The following is a 14,538-nucleotide window of genomic DNA, read 5'->3' on the forward strand; positions in this document are numbered from 1 at the left end:
TTATGAATGTGTACTTTTTTTTTTTTTGATTGTTGTTTCTCTTACATAAGTATACTTAATAAATATTTGCATGGAAAAATTAACAAGGGAAATAATTTACAAGCATTTTTGGACATTACAATACCTTCAGAACTCTGTTCCAAACATGTGTTACATCAACTTATAATAAGAAGATAAATTATTTGCTAAACTATAAGCATAATTGTTTGTGATTGATACACCTAATACAAACAAGCAAAAAATAAATAAATTCCCCAGGGAAATCTTTGCCAATAGGAGAGAAATGTTTCAAATTCTCAATCTAGATCACAGGCAAAAGCTGAAATATAGATTTCAATGTCACATATAAATCTAAAATCCTTTGACATATGACTTAAATACGCATTTTAGCTCCAGCTTTCAGTAGTATCCCTTGGGCTGGCAGGTAGACAATTATTGCAGGGGTGGAGCAATTCAGAATAAAGTGCAATCCAGGTTTTGTAGCCACAGGTAGTGTGGTTATGAAAGTTTACCCTTGTAACAACAGAGAAGCAAATAAAATTTAGGGAAGTTATACATTGGAATTATGTATTTCCATTGTGTCTTTAGAATAAAGAAACTCTCAGGACTTGGGATGTATGTAGCTGGCCGGTAAAATGCTTGCCTACCCAGGAAAAGGCTCTGTGTTCAATTCAAAGTACTAAGAATAAAAATAAATTAGAATAAAGAAATTTTCAAACTTTGCTCATTTGTATTATTAGTGAAATGTCCTCTGATAAAATGATGCTTTGTTTTCAACCATAGAACTCTTTTAAGTACTAAGAGGAGTAGGACTCAGTTGAGCAATAAGGACCAAAGTGATAGCAGAGACTTTATTGTGATCCTTAATTCCAGTTTATCTTTTCCACTCTACTTGTCAGGGAGTGAAAAGGAGTCTGTCTAGTACACATTATTTGTGAAGATAGAAACTAACTTATAGAATTACAAAAGAAAATGAATTCCACTTTAAGGATAGTCATGCTCATATTTTCACAGGAGGAGAAATATGGAGGTAGCATAATTAATAATGACTTAAATGGATCATTGGTTTAATTCTTTTTAATGCAGAAGCTGATAAGATAGACCATGTCATCAGTACAAGAAAACAGGTTACAGGAAAAGCATATATTTTACAGTGAACATTTGCAGATTGCATACTGGAATAATGTGTATATTGCAAACAAGAGAGTGTTAAAAGGTAAAAAAAACTACTAAATACATGTTTGTTTTTATCCCAACCACAGGACAGATTGCTGAGCAATCTGTCATAAAACTTTACTTTTAGTTTCCAAACTTTTCCTTAAGCAAGAAGAGATGACAGTGTTTGGAAATGTGAAAACTAAAACTGAAAACATCTCAAAATAAAATTCTCTGTAGAAACTGCCTTTTTCCTGGGTAGAGTCGTGCTACAGGCATCCTGCCAGGGAGATAGACTCCTTGCCACCTAAGCATACTAGCATGAGCATATATAAATCAATCCTTCTATCACACAGATGAAAGCTGAGCAAGCCTACAGGTGACGAAGAAGGGTCTGCAATTATTCAGGCTCACCTCATTTCACTAGTCTAAGAGAAGAGCACTTATTTCTTTCTAAATGAAGTACAAATCCCATAGTAGTAGTTTTGTTTGGCTAACAGGGTCATGTGACTCAGTGTCCATGAGTTTCCAGAGGGCTGTATTGATACCCTTTCCCTAGAATCCATACAGTACAGCAAGGACATTTCGCCAAAAGAAATAGTACCACTAATTCTAGACTGGAGAAGAGATGATGGTCATATGCAATCGAAGCAATGTCCTCCTCAAGTGACAACACTGCAGGAGCACTGTTGGAAAGAAACAGAAATACAAAAGGTCTGATTAGCTTCTGCCATGTACTTGCATATTTTAGATAACTAAAAATTTTAGTGGATATTAAAAATGTACAGATAAACAGAATAATCTCCAAGTCAGGCTTCTTTGAGCTTATCTCTCTCTCTCTCTCTCTCTCTCTCTCTCTCTCTCTCTCTCTCTCTCTCTCTCACACACACACACACACACACACACACACACACACACACAATCATTCAGAATGCTCAATGAAGAAAACCAGCCTTCCTCAGCCTTAGGTTTGACAGAGGTTTCAAAGGCACACACTGGACAATTACTGCAATGCATGAGCCTTGGGTCCATTTATAATATATGGGAATTGTCCTAGAGATTCTGAGTATGATGCACAATGTTGATAAGCTAGCCAAGTATACATCCAATAGGCCCTATTGGAGATAAAACCAAAAGGATTGGTGCCCTTAGGGAGCTTTATATTCTATCTATCTTCTCTAAGACTTACCCAGGCTCTAAGGTAGAAGATCTTAAAATACTTCGTAGCAAAGTTTTCCATTAAGTTTTTTTCCCAAATGAAGTCTTTACTCAGCTGTTCAACATATACAGCAAATAAAAGTAAAACGATTTAGGTTGAGTGTGGGTTTGGGAAGGGAGTTTGCCCAGGCCCAGCTTCTTCCTGCCACTAGACCTGAGGCTGGTGTGTGTAGCTGGGGTTTCAAGAGAAAGCAATTGGACATCCATTATTCTTGTGGTCAGTCAGAGTTGATGTAACCAATGAAGGAGCAGGACTTATAGATGTTAAAAGTCTTATTGTGCTGATTTCTATGCCAAATTTTACTCTGACAATATGATTTTCAGAGTAATTTTTGAATGTGGGAAATTCAACCAAAATTCCCTCAAACAGTAATGATTTGCTATTAGAAAACAAGTAGAACAAATCTTAAAGAACAAAGAATAAAGTACAGAAAAGAAAATATTTGCTTTTAACAATGGATATAGTACCATGGAAGAATTGGATAAGCAAAACTTAGACAATAAATCCAAACCTTTCAGTAGAACCCAGCTCTCCCAGTGATATATAAACATTCCAGAAACCATGGAGATTTTGAAATCACTGCAGAAGGAATACAAATACAGTTTGTAGAGGTTAATTAGGGCATTAGAGGACAATATTCCCATTTGGAAAGATTTTTTTTTAATAACTGGATAGCAGAAACATTTCAAATAGATTTCTGAGAGAAAAGAAGTGAGTTTTTGGATTTAAATTTAGTTGAAACAAGTTTATCCTAATGTAACATGCCTTAGAATAACTATGAAGATCATCATATATACTGCCCAAAATACAAGAAACAATATTTTTTTCTCCAATTAAGGCAACTGGAGAATTAAAGCATATAGAAAAGAGTTTTTTTTTTAGTCATGTGGAAATTCTTGAAAGTGATAGATGAAGACTGGTAGCTTGAAAAGGGTTAGACCAAGCTGATGTCATAATGTCTACTTCCAAAGGCTCAATGGCAGTGAATGTACTTCTCTCCAAACCCTAAGAGCAGCTCAAAGATGTTATGTATTTTATCATTCCTTTTTAAAAAAATGATACTTATATCATCCTATGAGATAGTCATCTGCTCTACTGCAATTATTCTGAGAATCAAGGAATCTATGACAAAGGACTTGTCCATCCACTTAGCAAACAGATACAAGGCAATGTCCCTATCTGTAACAGGTGTTGAGGATAAGCAGCAAATAAGATATAATCTCTGTGAGAAATGCACAGTTCAAGGTAAAATAGATATAGAGATCATGTCAGCATGATATAGGTGTTCTGAGAGTAACTACAACATTATCTTTGGAAAGATAATTAAGAGGATGTTCAGGAAGGGTTTGTCATCTGTAGGGAACCTAGATATACAAGTTGGCCAGGAGAGGAGAGTGATGAAAAGATGTTCCAGAAAGGGGGACGCATTACGCAAAAACCTAAGGGCCAAATACAAAGGTCATGTTAGAGGCTCAGGAATCATTCAGTGTGACTGAAGTAAGAGTTAGAGAAGGGGTGTTATGATACTATGCTGACGACATAAACAGAATCTAGACAATGAAAGGCCACAAAAAGCATGTCAGGGATTTGAGGCATTATCGTCTACATACATAATGAGAAGGCAATAAGGCTTTCAAGCAAAAAACTGATTTTTGCTGGATCTGAATATAAAACAGACGGTTCTGACTGCAGGTGGAGAAGGGTGTGAAGGTGAGCAAGACTGTATGCAAGGAGAACAGTGAAGAGAAAACAGTTCTTCAGTAAGAGAATTCAAAATTTCATTGGGACCAAAGAGAGGTACCAGAAGTGAGGACAGACCAAACTGCCCCAATCCAACTGGTCTTTATGAGGCCCAGCAGATAAGACTTTGCAGCAGGAAGGACAGAGACCAAAAGAAGGGAAGTAGGAAGCCTTCTGGGTTTTTGGTCTTGGCATTGGGTGTCCTCAAATAGGGAAGACAGGCTGGATTCTCCTTGATGAATTTAGTTTTTAACATGTGGAACTTAGGGTTTCTGTGATTTCCCAAGAGAAATTCTTGTGTTTTCCCTATTATTTTTTTTACTTTTTAGGTTCTAGGGGTGAAACTCAGGAGCACTCTACCACTGAGCTACATCACCAACCTTTTTCATTTTCTGAGTCAGGGTCTCTTTAAATTGCTGAGGCTGGCCTCCAACTTCTGATCCTCCTGCTTCAGTCTCCTGAGTAGCTGTTAGGATAGTTGTGCACCACACACCTCTTGGAACTTTTGTTCTTATCATGATCCTACTTTGTTCAATGAAACTGCATTAGATGAAATGGGACAAAGTGAAGGAAAGATTATATACTGAAGGCAAATATGGATGAGGAAAAGGGGAGTAATTGTAAAACAAACCACTGAGCCAGTGAAATAAAATGAAATGCCAGGTACAGCGGCTCACACCTGTAATCCCAGCCACTTGGGAGACCAAGACAGAAGGATCACAAGTTCAAAGCTAACCTTCACAACTTAGTGAGACCCTGTCTGAAAAATAAAAAGTAAAAGGCTGAGGAAATAGTCCTGTGGTAAATCACACCTGGGATCAATCTCCAGTACCAAAAGGGAAAGAAAAGAAAGGGGAAAAAGACACTACTCAGTGAAATGGAATTACAAAATCAGAGTATCATAAGTATTGTGAGTAGTTTTCCTCATTTACAAGATTAAAGAAGCAAGCAACACCTGAATTGCATGTGGGCTCTATAAATTCACGTAGGCAGAGCATGAACACCTGTGTGTACACGAAGAAGTCAGTGGAAACATGAGTTTAATAGAAAATAAGGTCAGACCACCTACCTGACATGGGTAGCCAATAAGATTGGCTGTCTTGACTTGATTGACCTGATTGGCCTCAGTGTCAGTGTGCATCTCTTAGGGACATATGTACATCTCATATTGAATATTCTGAGGTTTCTTCACAGGAGAGTTTTAGTGACGAAATGTTCCGGTTCTGAAAGACTATCGTTATTATGCATGAAACTTTGTTGGTCTATTTTTTTAACCATCATGACATACACAGAATGGAAATATTCTTAATTTAAGATTTAATGGATTTCCCTTTCCATGTAATATATACTAGATAATTGTCCAATCTTGACAATGTAAAAAATAAAATACAAATAACAGAAGTTGAAAGAACTCAGAGGAAGAGTCAAAAGTGCTAATATCTGTATGTTATAAAGCAGAGAATTAAAAAATGAGTGTTTATGATTGTTGGAACAAAAAATAAAATTATGAGTACTATTTAATGTTCAAATATAAGAACTTAGGAACAAAATGATACAAATCTTGTATGCTATGTCACCTAAAGTTTAAAATATACCTACCAAATCATCACAGTGCTTGGCTGCAGTCATGACAATGGTATGAATGTGTGTGAACAGAGATTGTGTCAATCAGAAAGAACATACCTTTAAGATGCACTATTGTGTTCCTAACGAAATCAAGGGAGACCGGTACACTTGTGAAAGGATCACTCAAAATACATTGAGTGAGAAACATCGCTGAAGGTCACATGCACTCCATGTGTTGTGGATTGGGGTTCTTGATATGTTCTGTTACAGAGGCAATGGCTGTCTTGGAAACATTAAATGGAGAACATGTTAGGAGAGATGGATTACCTCTGAACTGAAAACCATTGATGGAGCACGGAACTGTTAGGAATTTGCATGGCTCAAGTAGGACTTTCTTTCTTTTTCCGGTCCCATGACTTTAGGGCATTTATAGTACAGGCCAGCTTCCACTCCCAGGTGTGGAGTTATTTACCTCAGATTTCACTGTCATGTTGTAAAAGATGGGGAAGAAGGAAAAGACAATGCCAGTCTGAAATAGAAACCAGATTAGTGTCCTTGAAATGTTCTCTTACAGAGGCAATGGCTGTCTTGGGAATAGTAAATGAGAGCATATTAAGAGAGAAGGATTACCTCTGAACTGAAAGCCATTTTTGCAGCAATGAACGGTTGGGAATTGTATGTCTCACAGGGGTCCTTCACTCTTTTTCAGGGTCTCATGAGTTTAGGGCATTCACAGTACAGGCCAGCTTCCACTCCCAGGCTTGGTGTTCTTTTCCTCAGATTTCACTGTCATGATGTAGGAGATGCAAGATGGAAACAACAATGCCTGTCTGAAGGAGCAAGTGGATTAGGGTTCTTGAAATGTTCGGTGACAGAGGCAATGCTATCTTGGGAACAGGAAATGGAGAGCATGTTAAGAGAGACAGATTACCTTAGAAGTGATAGCCAATTACAGAGCACTGAGAGTTAGGAATTGGCAAGTCTCAAGTAGGTCTTTTTTTTTCTTCTCTGACTTAGGTCTTTCATAGTAAAGGCCAGCATCCACTCCCAGGCATGGTGTTCTTTTCCTCAGATTTCAGCGTCATGATGTAGAAGGGGAAGAAGGAAAGGACAATGCCTGTGTGGAGCAGCAACTGGATTAGCGTTCTGAGAAGTTCTGTGACAGAGTCAATGGTTGTCTTGGGAACATTAAATGAAGAGCATGTTTGTAGAGATGTATGACCTCAGAAGTGACAGCCAATGAAGGTGCACTGAACTGTTAGGAATTGGCAGGTCTCCAATGGGTCTTTCTTTCTTCTAGGGGTTCCATGACTTCAGGGCATTCAGAGTACAGGCCAGCATGCACTCCCAGGTTGGGAGTATTTTCCCCCAAATTTCACTGTCATGCTCTAGAAGATGCAAGATGGAAATGACAATGACTGTTTGAAGCAGCAGCTGGGTTAGTGTTCTTGAAATCTTCTGTGACAGAGGCAATGGCTATCTTGGGAACATGAAATGGAGGGAATGTTAGAAGAGACATATTACCTCTAAACTGAAAGCCACTGATGGAGCACTGAACTGTTAGGTATTTTCAGGTCTCAAATGGGTCCTACTTTCTTTTTCAGGATCCCATGACTTTTAGGTAAAGGCCAGCTTCCACTCCCAGGTGTGGTGTTCTTTTCCTCAGATTTTCAGGTCATAATGTAGAAGATACAAGATGGAAACGACAATGACTTCTGAAACAGCAACTGGATTAGGGTTCTTGAAATGTTCTGTGACAGAGGCAATGGCTGTCTTGAGCACATCCCACGGAGAGCATGTGAATAGAGATGGATTACCCCTGAACTGAAAGCCATTGATGGAAGACTGTAGTGTTAGGAATTTGCAGGTCTCAAATGGGTCTATCTTTCTTTCTTTTTCGGTGTCCCATGACTTTAGGGCATTCAGAGTAGAGGCCAGCTTCCACTCCCAGGTGTGGTGTTCTTTTTCCCAGATGTTACTGTCATGATGTAGAAGATGGAAGATGGAAACAACAATGCCTGTCTGAAGCAGCAATTGCATTAGAGTTCTAGAAATGTTCTGTGACAGAGGCAATGGCTGTCTGGGGCACATTAAAGGGAGAGCAAGTTAGGAGAGACGGATTACCTCTGATGTGAAAGCCATTGATGGAGCGTTGAACTGTAGAAAATTACATGTCTCAAGCAGGTCTTTCTTTCTTTTGTTTTCCGGGTCGCATAACTTTAGGGCATTCATAGGAGAGTCCAGCTTCACTCCAAGGTGTGGTGTTCTATTCCTCAGATTTTACAGTGATGAAGTAGAAGATGGAAGGCGGAATCGGCAATGACTTCTGAAGCAGCAACTGGATTGGGGTTCTTGAAAAGTTCTGTGACAGAGGCAATGGCTCTCTTGAGCACATTAAATGGAGAGTGTATCCGGAGAGATGGATTACCTCTGAACTGAAAGCCACTTATGGAGCACTGACCTGTTAAGAATTTGCATGTCTCAAGTGGGTCTTTCTTTCTTTTTCAGTGTTCCATGATTTTAGGGCATTCATAGTTTGGGAAGCTTCCACTTCCAGTGGAGTTATTCTATTCCTCAGATTTTACTGTCATAATGTAGAAGTTGGAAGATGGAAGTGACAATGCCTGTCTGAAGCAGTAATGGATTAGGGTTCTTGAAATGTTCAGTGACAGAGGCAATGGCTGTCCTGGGCACATCCCATGGAGAGCATGTTAGGAGAGATGGATTACCTCTGAACTGTAAGCCATTGATGGAGCACTGTAGTGTTAGGAATTTGCAGGTCTCAAATGGGTCTTTCTTTTTCGGTATCCCATTCTTTAGGGCATTCACAGTACAGGCCAGCTTCCACTCCCAGTCTTGGTGTTCTTTTCCTCAGATTTCACTGTCATAATGTAGAAGATGGAAGATGGAAACGACAATGCCTGTCTGAAGCAGCGATTGCATTAGAGTTCTAGAAATGTTCTGTGACAGAGGCAATGGCTGTCTTGGGCACATTCAATGGAGAGCATGTTAGGAGAGATGGATTACCTCTGAAATGAAAGCGTTTAATGCAGCAATGTAGTGTTAGGAATTTGCAGGTCTTAAATGGCTCTTTATTTCTTACTTTTCTGGTGTCCCATGATTTTAGGGCTTTCATAATAAAGTGCAGCTTCCACTCCCAGTCGTGGTGTTCTTTTCCTCAGATATTATTGTCATGATGTGGAAGATGGAAGATGGAAACAACAATGCCTGTCTGAAGCAGCAATGGCATTAGAGTTCTAGAAATGTTCTGTGACAGAGGCAATGGCTGTCCTGGGCACATCCCATGGAGAGCATGTGAAGAGAGATGGATTACCTCTGAACTGCAAGCCATTGATGGAGCACTGTAGTGTTAGGAATTTGCAGGTCTCAAATGGGTCTTTCTTTTTTGGTGTCCCATGACTTTAGGGCATTCATAGTAAACGCCAGCTTCCTCTCCCAGGTGTTGTGGTGTTCTCAGATTTTCAGGTCATGATGTAGAAGATGGAAGATGGAAATGACAATGACTGTGTGAAGCAGCAACTGGATTAGGGTTCTTGAAATGTTGTGAGAGAGACAATGGCTGTCTTGGGCACATCCCATGGAGAGCATGTGAAGAGAGATGGATTACCTCTGAACAGAAATACAGTAATGGAGCACTGAACTGTTAAGTATTTGCAGGTCTCAAGTGCATCTTTCTTTCTATTTCGGGGTTCCATGAATTTAGGTCTTTCATAGTAGAGGCAGTTCCCACTTCCAGGCGTGGTGTTCTATTCCTCAGATTTTACAGTGATGAAGTAGAAGATGGAAGGCGGGATCGACAATGACTTCTGAAGCAGCAACTGGATTAGGGTTCTTGAAATGTTCTCTGACAGAGGCAATGGCTCTTTTGAGCACATTAACTGGAGAGTGTTTCAAGAGAGATGGATTACCTCTGAACTGAAAGCCACTTATGGAGCACTGATCTGTTAGGAATTTGCATGTCTCAAGAGGGTGTTTCTATCTTTTTCAGTTTTCCATGACTTTAGGGCATTCATAGTATGGAAAGCTTCTACTTCCAGTGGAGGTATTCTATTCCTCAGAGTTTACTCTCATAATGTAGAAGTTGGAAGACGGAAATGAAAATAAATGCCTGTCTGAAGCAGTAATGGATTAGGGTTCTTGAAATGTTCTGTGACAGAAGCAATGGCTGTCTTGGGCACATCCCATGGAGAGCATGTGAAGAGAGAGGGATTACCTCTGAACTGAAACCCATTGATGGAGCACTGAGCTGTTAAGTATTTGCAGGTCTCAAGTGCATCTTTCTTTCTATTTCGGGGTTCCATGAATTTAGGTCTTTCATAGTAGAGGCAGTTTCCACTCCCAGTCATGGTATTCTTTTTTTTCAGATTTCACTATCAGGATGTAGAAGATGGAAGATGGAAACAACCATGCTAGTAGGAAGCAGCAATGGATTAGGGTTCTTGAATGATCTGACAGAGGCGATGGTTGTCTTGGAAATATTCGATGGAAAATCTGTTAGGAGAGATGAATTACCTCTGAAATGAAAGCCTTTAGTGCATCACTGTAGCGTTAGGAATTTGCAGGTCTTAAATGGCTCTTTATTTCTTACTTTTCTGGTGTCCCATGATTTTAGGGCATTCATAGTAAAGTGCAGCTTCCCCTCCCAGTCGTGGTGTTCTTTCCCTCAGATTTCACTGTCATGATGTACAAGATGGAAGATGGAAATGACAATGACTGTCTGAAGCAGCAACTGCATTAGGGTTCTTGACAGGTTCTGTGACAGAGGCAATGGCTGTCTTGAGAACATTCAATGGAGAGCATGTAAGGAGAGATGGAGTACCTCTGAAATGAAAGCCATTGATGGAGCACTGTACTGTTAGGAATTGGCATGTCTCAAATGCGACTTTCTCTCTTTTTTTTCTTTTTCAGTGTCTCATGACTTTAGGGCATTCATAGTAAAGACCCGCTTCCACTCCCAGGTGTGGCGTTCGTCACCTCAGATTTTCAGGTCATAATGTGGAAGATGGAAGATGGAAATGACAATGCCTGTCGGAAGCAGCAGATTAGTGTTTTTGAAATGTTCTGTGACAAAGCCAAAGGCTGTCTTGGGAACTCTCAGTGGGAAAGCGCCCCTTGAGACGTCCCAGTTGCTATGGGAACCATCTGTTCAAACAGAGGTTCTGTGACACTCATGGAGTTCTTCACTTCTTGACCATGAGGTTTGGATGCCAGGTGTGGGAGTTAGAAGTTTATCAAAGCAAGCTGGTCATCATAATCAGGTTGCCCCTATTTATGACCCTGTTTGGCTTGCTTTGCACAGACTTTCTCCCAAGACCCCTTTCATTGATCACACTGAGAAGGCTTGTGATCATTTTTGCACTCCACAGGGTAATAGCCTGTTTGGGTCCCATCTGCTGCCACCTGCAGGGTGGTTGATTGAGGAAACCAGATGAGGGGCCATGGGGGATGAGAAAGGACAGAAATCCAAGGGGAGAAAAAGCTGGAACTGGGTGTATATTGCACTCCAGTAGAGTGCAATGACTACGAGCCAGCTCAACACGTTTGTTATATAAGTTTCATACTTAAACGATTTTTTTGTGAGAAAATTTGGGCAAAGCCATCAAAACCAAGGTCATATGTATGACCAGTCCAATTATGAGTAGCAGCTTGTGCCCATAACGTTCCACCGCTGAGCCCTGCCACCTGAACCACAAGTTCAAGAACTGAATACCTCCCTATGTGGAACAGGTCTTAACCCAAGTAACTGGGCAGTCTTGACCAGCGCCTTGCATCAAGAATTCCCAGGAGGGGCATCACCTCCTGGGACAATGAAAGAAAACCCTAATTTAGTCACTGCTCCCCAAAATTGCCAAAATGTTGTTCTATATGTCCATCAGTGTTGAGGAAAAGACTTCAAGTTGCTGCTTCATTTTGGCTCTAATGACTGGGTTCCAGTTGGAGCTCACTGGCAATTTTGGAAGCCATGTTTTTGTATGCCTTTGATTTCCCTGAAATTGGCTTGAAGTGGACCCTATTGAGAGATAGTCTGGGAAGTTTACATACCTCCATCTCCCACTGCACCACTTTCTCGGTGTACCCATCTCCATGCATGCAGAAGAGCAGAAAGGGCGTCTTGTGCATGTAGTGGCAGTTGTTGGCATCCAGCACCTTGCGGATTTCCCTCATGATGTCACTGGGATCCATGGCACTAGTGATGTTCATTCTCCAGGTGAAGTGCAGGGAGCGAGGTTTTGCTTGTTGGTTCTCCTTTCTCTGCTCAGCAGAGACATGATGACTTGAGCCCTTATATCTCAGGGTCTTCTCAGACTCAGCTGGAGGCCTTCTTGTGAGTTTTGATGTTAACTCAGTGAAAGCTCCAGTGGTGCCTCTTTGAGTCTGGGGCAATTCTTCAGCTGGATGGAAGCAGCTGGGTGAGGCAAGAGGACCTTCGTGTGTTGCAGTTTGGCATTCCCGGGGCTAGCGGTGGAACATTCGACGAAGGGCACTGGCTCTGGGGAAGCAGAGGCAGCCCCGGGTGGAGGTACTTGGGACACTGTGGGTTGAGGTCGCTGGAGGGCTCTGAGGAGGGGAGGTGCTGTTGTTCTGACCATTCCGGCTCACTGAACGTGTGTCTGCTTTGCTTGTTTTGCGGCAAATGTACTTACTCCACAGTGTCCTCCCTCCAGATGGTGTGCTGCTCTGGTAGGCAGCAGGCATTTTCTTGAATTCGGGAGTCTCCAGCTCCTTGGGACTGGTGGTGATCCCAGGTACGGGCCTGGCTGGAGAAATTCCCTTTCCTCCCACAGCACTGCCGCCGGATTTCTGGGAGGCCATTGGATGTTCTCTGAGGTGACTGTGGGCAGTGCTGGTCGGATATGGCCCAGTTCCAGCATGGTCCAGGGACTGTGTCTGCTTGCGAGTGGAAACGCTTCGCTGCACTTTGCGTTGAGGAGGCCAGCTGGTGCTCTTTCTCAGGACCCTGCTTGGCTGCACCTTAGCCAAAGAGATGTTTCTGTGGGAGACGGCCACCTCTGGACCAACAAAGGGTTGGAGGACATCAAGGCCTCTGTTGATCCACCTGTCTCCCATAATTTCGGCTAGGGTGCTTCGCTTAGTTGGATTGAGCACCAGCAAGCGTTTCAGCAGATTTTCACAGTCTGTTGAAATGTACAGAGGGATTCGGTATCTACCCTGTAGCACTCTGTCTCTAAGTTGTCTCACATTGCGCCCAACAAAAGGATGCGACCCGGTGACTAGGGTGTAGAGAACCACGCCAAGACTCCACACATCGATTTTGGGGCCATCGTACTCTATTTGCTGGAAGAGCTCTGGAGCTGCATAGGACGGACTGCCGCAAAACGTGTCGAGTTTACGCCCAAGTGTAAACTCGTTGCTGAGTCCAAAATCGGCTAGCTTGATGTTCATGTGGGCGTCTAATAACAGATTGTCCGCCTTCAGGTCTCGGTGGGCGACCTGCATTTGGTGACAATATTGCACTGCAGACACGATCTGCCGGAATATAGATCTTGCCTCCTCTTCCTGCAGTCTTTTTTTCTTGGCCAGATATTCCAAAAGTCCCCCTCCACTGGCGTACTCCAGGACCAAACAGAGTGCTTTTTCGCAGTCCAGAGCTTCATAGAGCTTCACGATGTGTGGGTGGTCTAACATCTTGAGGATTCTCACCTCTCTGTACATCTTTTGGAGGACTAGTGGCTTCAGATGTCTCTTATCGATGATCTTGATTGCCACTTCTCTACCTGTGACGACGTGACGGGCCAGCATGACTTTGGCGAAGGTCCCCTTGCCCAGGGTTTTCACGACTCTATAATCTCCAATGCGATTCTTTTTGCCTGCAGAGGGAGCTGTGGATTTCGGGCGCTGTGCTCCAGAGTGCCCGGTCTGGGAGGTGTCTTCTGCCCGTCTAGCTCCATGCCATGGCTGCATGGTTTGACCCATGTTGATGATCGGTGGGTCTGGGTGTCACTGGAAAATTTAGGATAGGTGAGGGCTAAGCAAGGACAGGGGGTGGGGGGAAACAAGGAGAGAGTTGGAGATGGGTTGGGGAAAAAAAATAGCCACAACTGCCTTTTACCAACAAATAGCGTGCCCAGTTCAAAAACTCGCTCTGGGAACACCAAAGGCCAAAAGGCAAATGAGGAGTGGTTCTAGGTCCACTCATTTCTAGGATTCTCATTCTGTTATCTCCTAGGCAACCAATGCAGTCATAAAGGTACTGACTGCATAAAGAGGGGTCATATGCACCCTAAGTGGACCAAGGACCCAGGCGCTTAGTCTGTCTATGGAACTTGACAGTTTGTGGGTCAAGGCCTGATGAAAAAGAAAACTATTTTTTTTCCAGAAATATTCAGCTGGACATAAACACACTTGACAATTCAATTTGGATGGTGAAGTTGATTGGTGGAAGCACTAGGGATGTAAGAGTGGTCCACTTTACCTTTGGAATATAACCCTGGCTGCTTATTTTAAAAGGGAAATGTTTTTCTTTTCCTCTTCTCCCTTTCTCCCTCCCTAACCTGGGGGCAGGGAACAAGATTACCTTGAGTTATCTGTTCTCCACAGGAAGGAGAAGTCACCAGAAGAACTAGGAAGTGATGATCTCCCAGATAAACTAGTTAATCCTAACACACCATCAGGATGCACCTGGGAACCCCTGGTCAGGGCACACCTGGAGTGGAGCCTTTGAATAGTCTCCTTAAAAACCCTCTGTTTTCCCTGATGGGCAGAATCAAATCTTCTGGCACAGGAGTCCCCTGTGTTTCCCCTTTGCTGGCAAAGCAACAAACCTCCTTTTACCTCCATCTCAAAACCTTCTCCTCATTATTGCATGGCCATCAGGC

General features: G+C 42.1%; 1 long non-coding RNA gene and 1 pseudogene across 3 annotated transcripts; both read right to left on the bottom strand.

Moving 5' to 3' along the window:
* Positions 1–1,233: 1,233 nt before the first annotated feature.
* On the bottom strand, positions 1,234–9,709 carry LOC120889073 (uncharacterized). 3 transcript variants are annotated; one of them, XR_013425046.1, is made up of 5 exons: positions 6,612–9,709; positions 6,311–6,510; positions 4,495–6,209; positions 2,886–2,953; positions 1,234–1,841 (listed from the first exon to the last, which is right to left on the bottom strand). It is a non-coding gene; the product is annotated as an uncharacterized LOC120889073 (long non-coding RNA). The 3 variants fall into 3 exon arrangements; XR_013425047.1 differs by having other exon boundaries at positions 4,495–4,654; positions 5,184–6,510; XR_013425045.1 differs by having other exon boundaries at positions 4,495–6,510.
* A 598-nt stretch (positions 9,710–10,307) lies between these two features.
* LOC144366154 (MAP/microtubule affinity-regulating kinase 3 pseudogene) lies at positions 10,308–13,872 on the bottom strand (annotated as a pseudogene).
* Positions 13,873–14,538: the final 666 nt, after the last annotated feature.

This window comes from Ictidomys tridecemlineatus, chromosome 8, assembly GCF_052094955.1.
Source record: "Ictidomys tridecemlineatus isolate mIctTri1 chromosome 8, mIctTri1.hap1, whole genome shotgun sequence".
NCBI lineage: Eukaryota > Metazoa > Chordata > Mammalia > Rodentia > Sciuridae > Ictidomys > Ictidomys tridecemlineatus.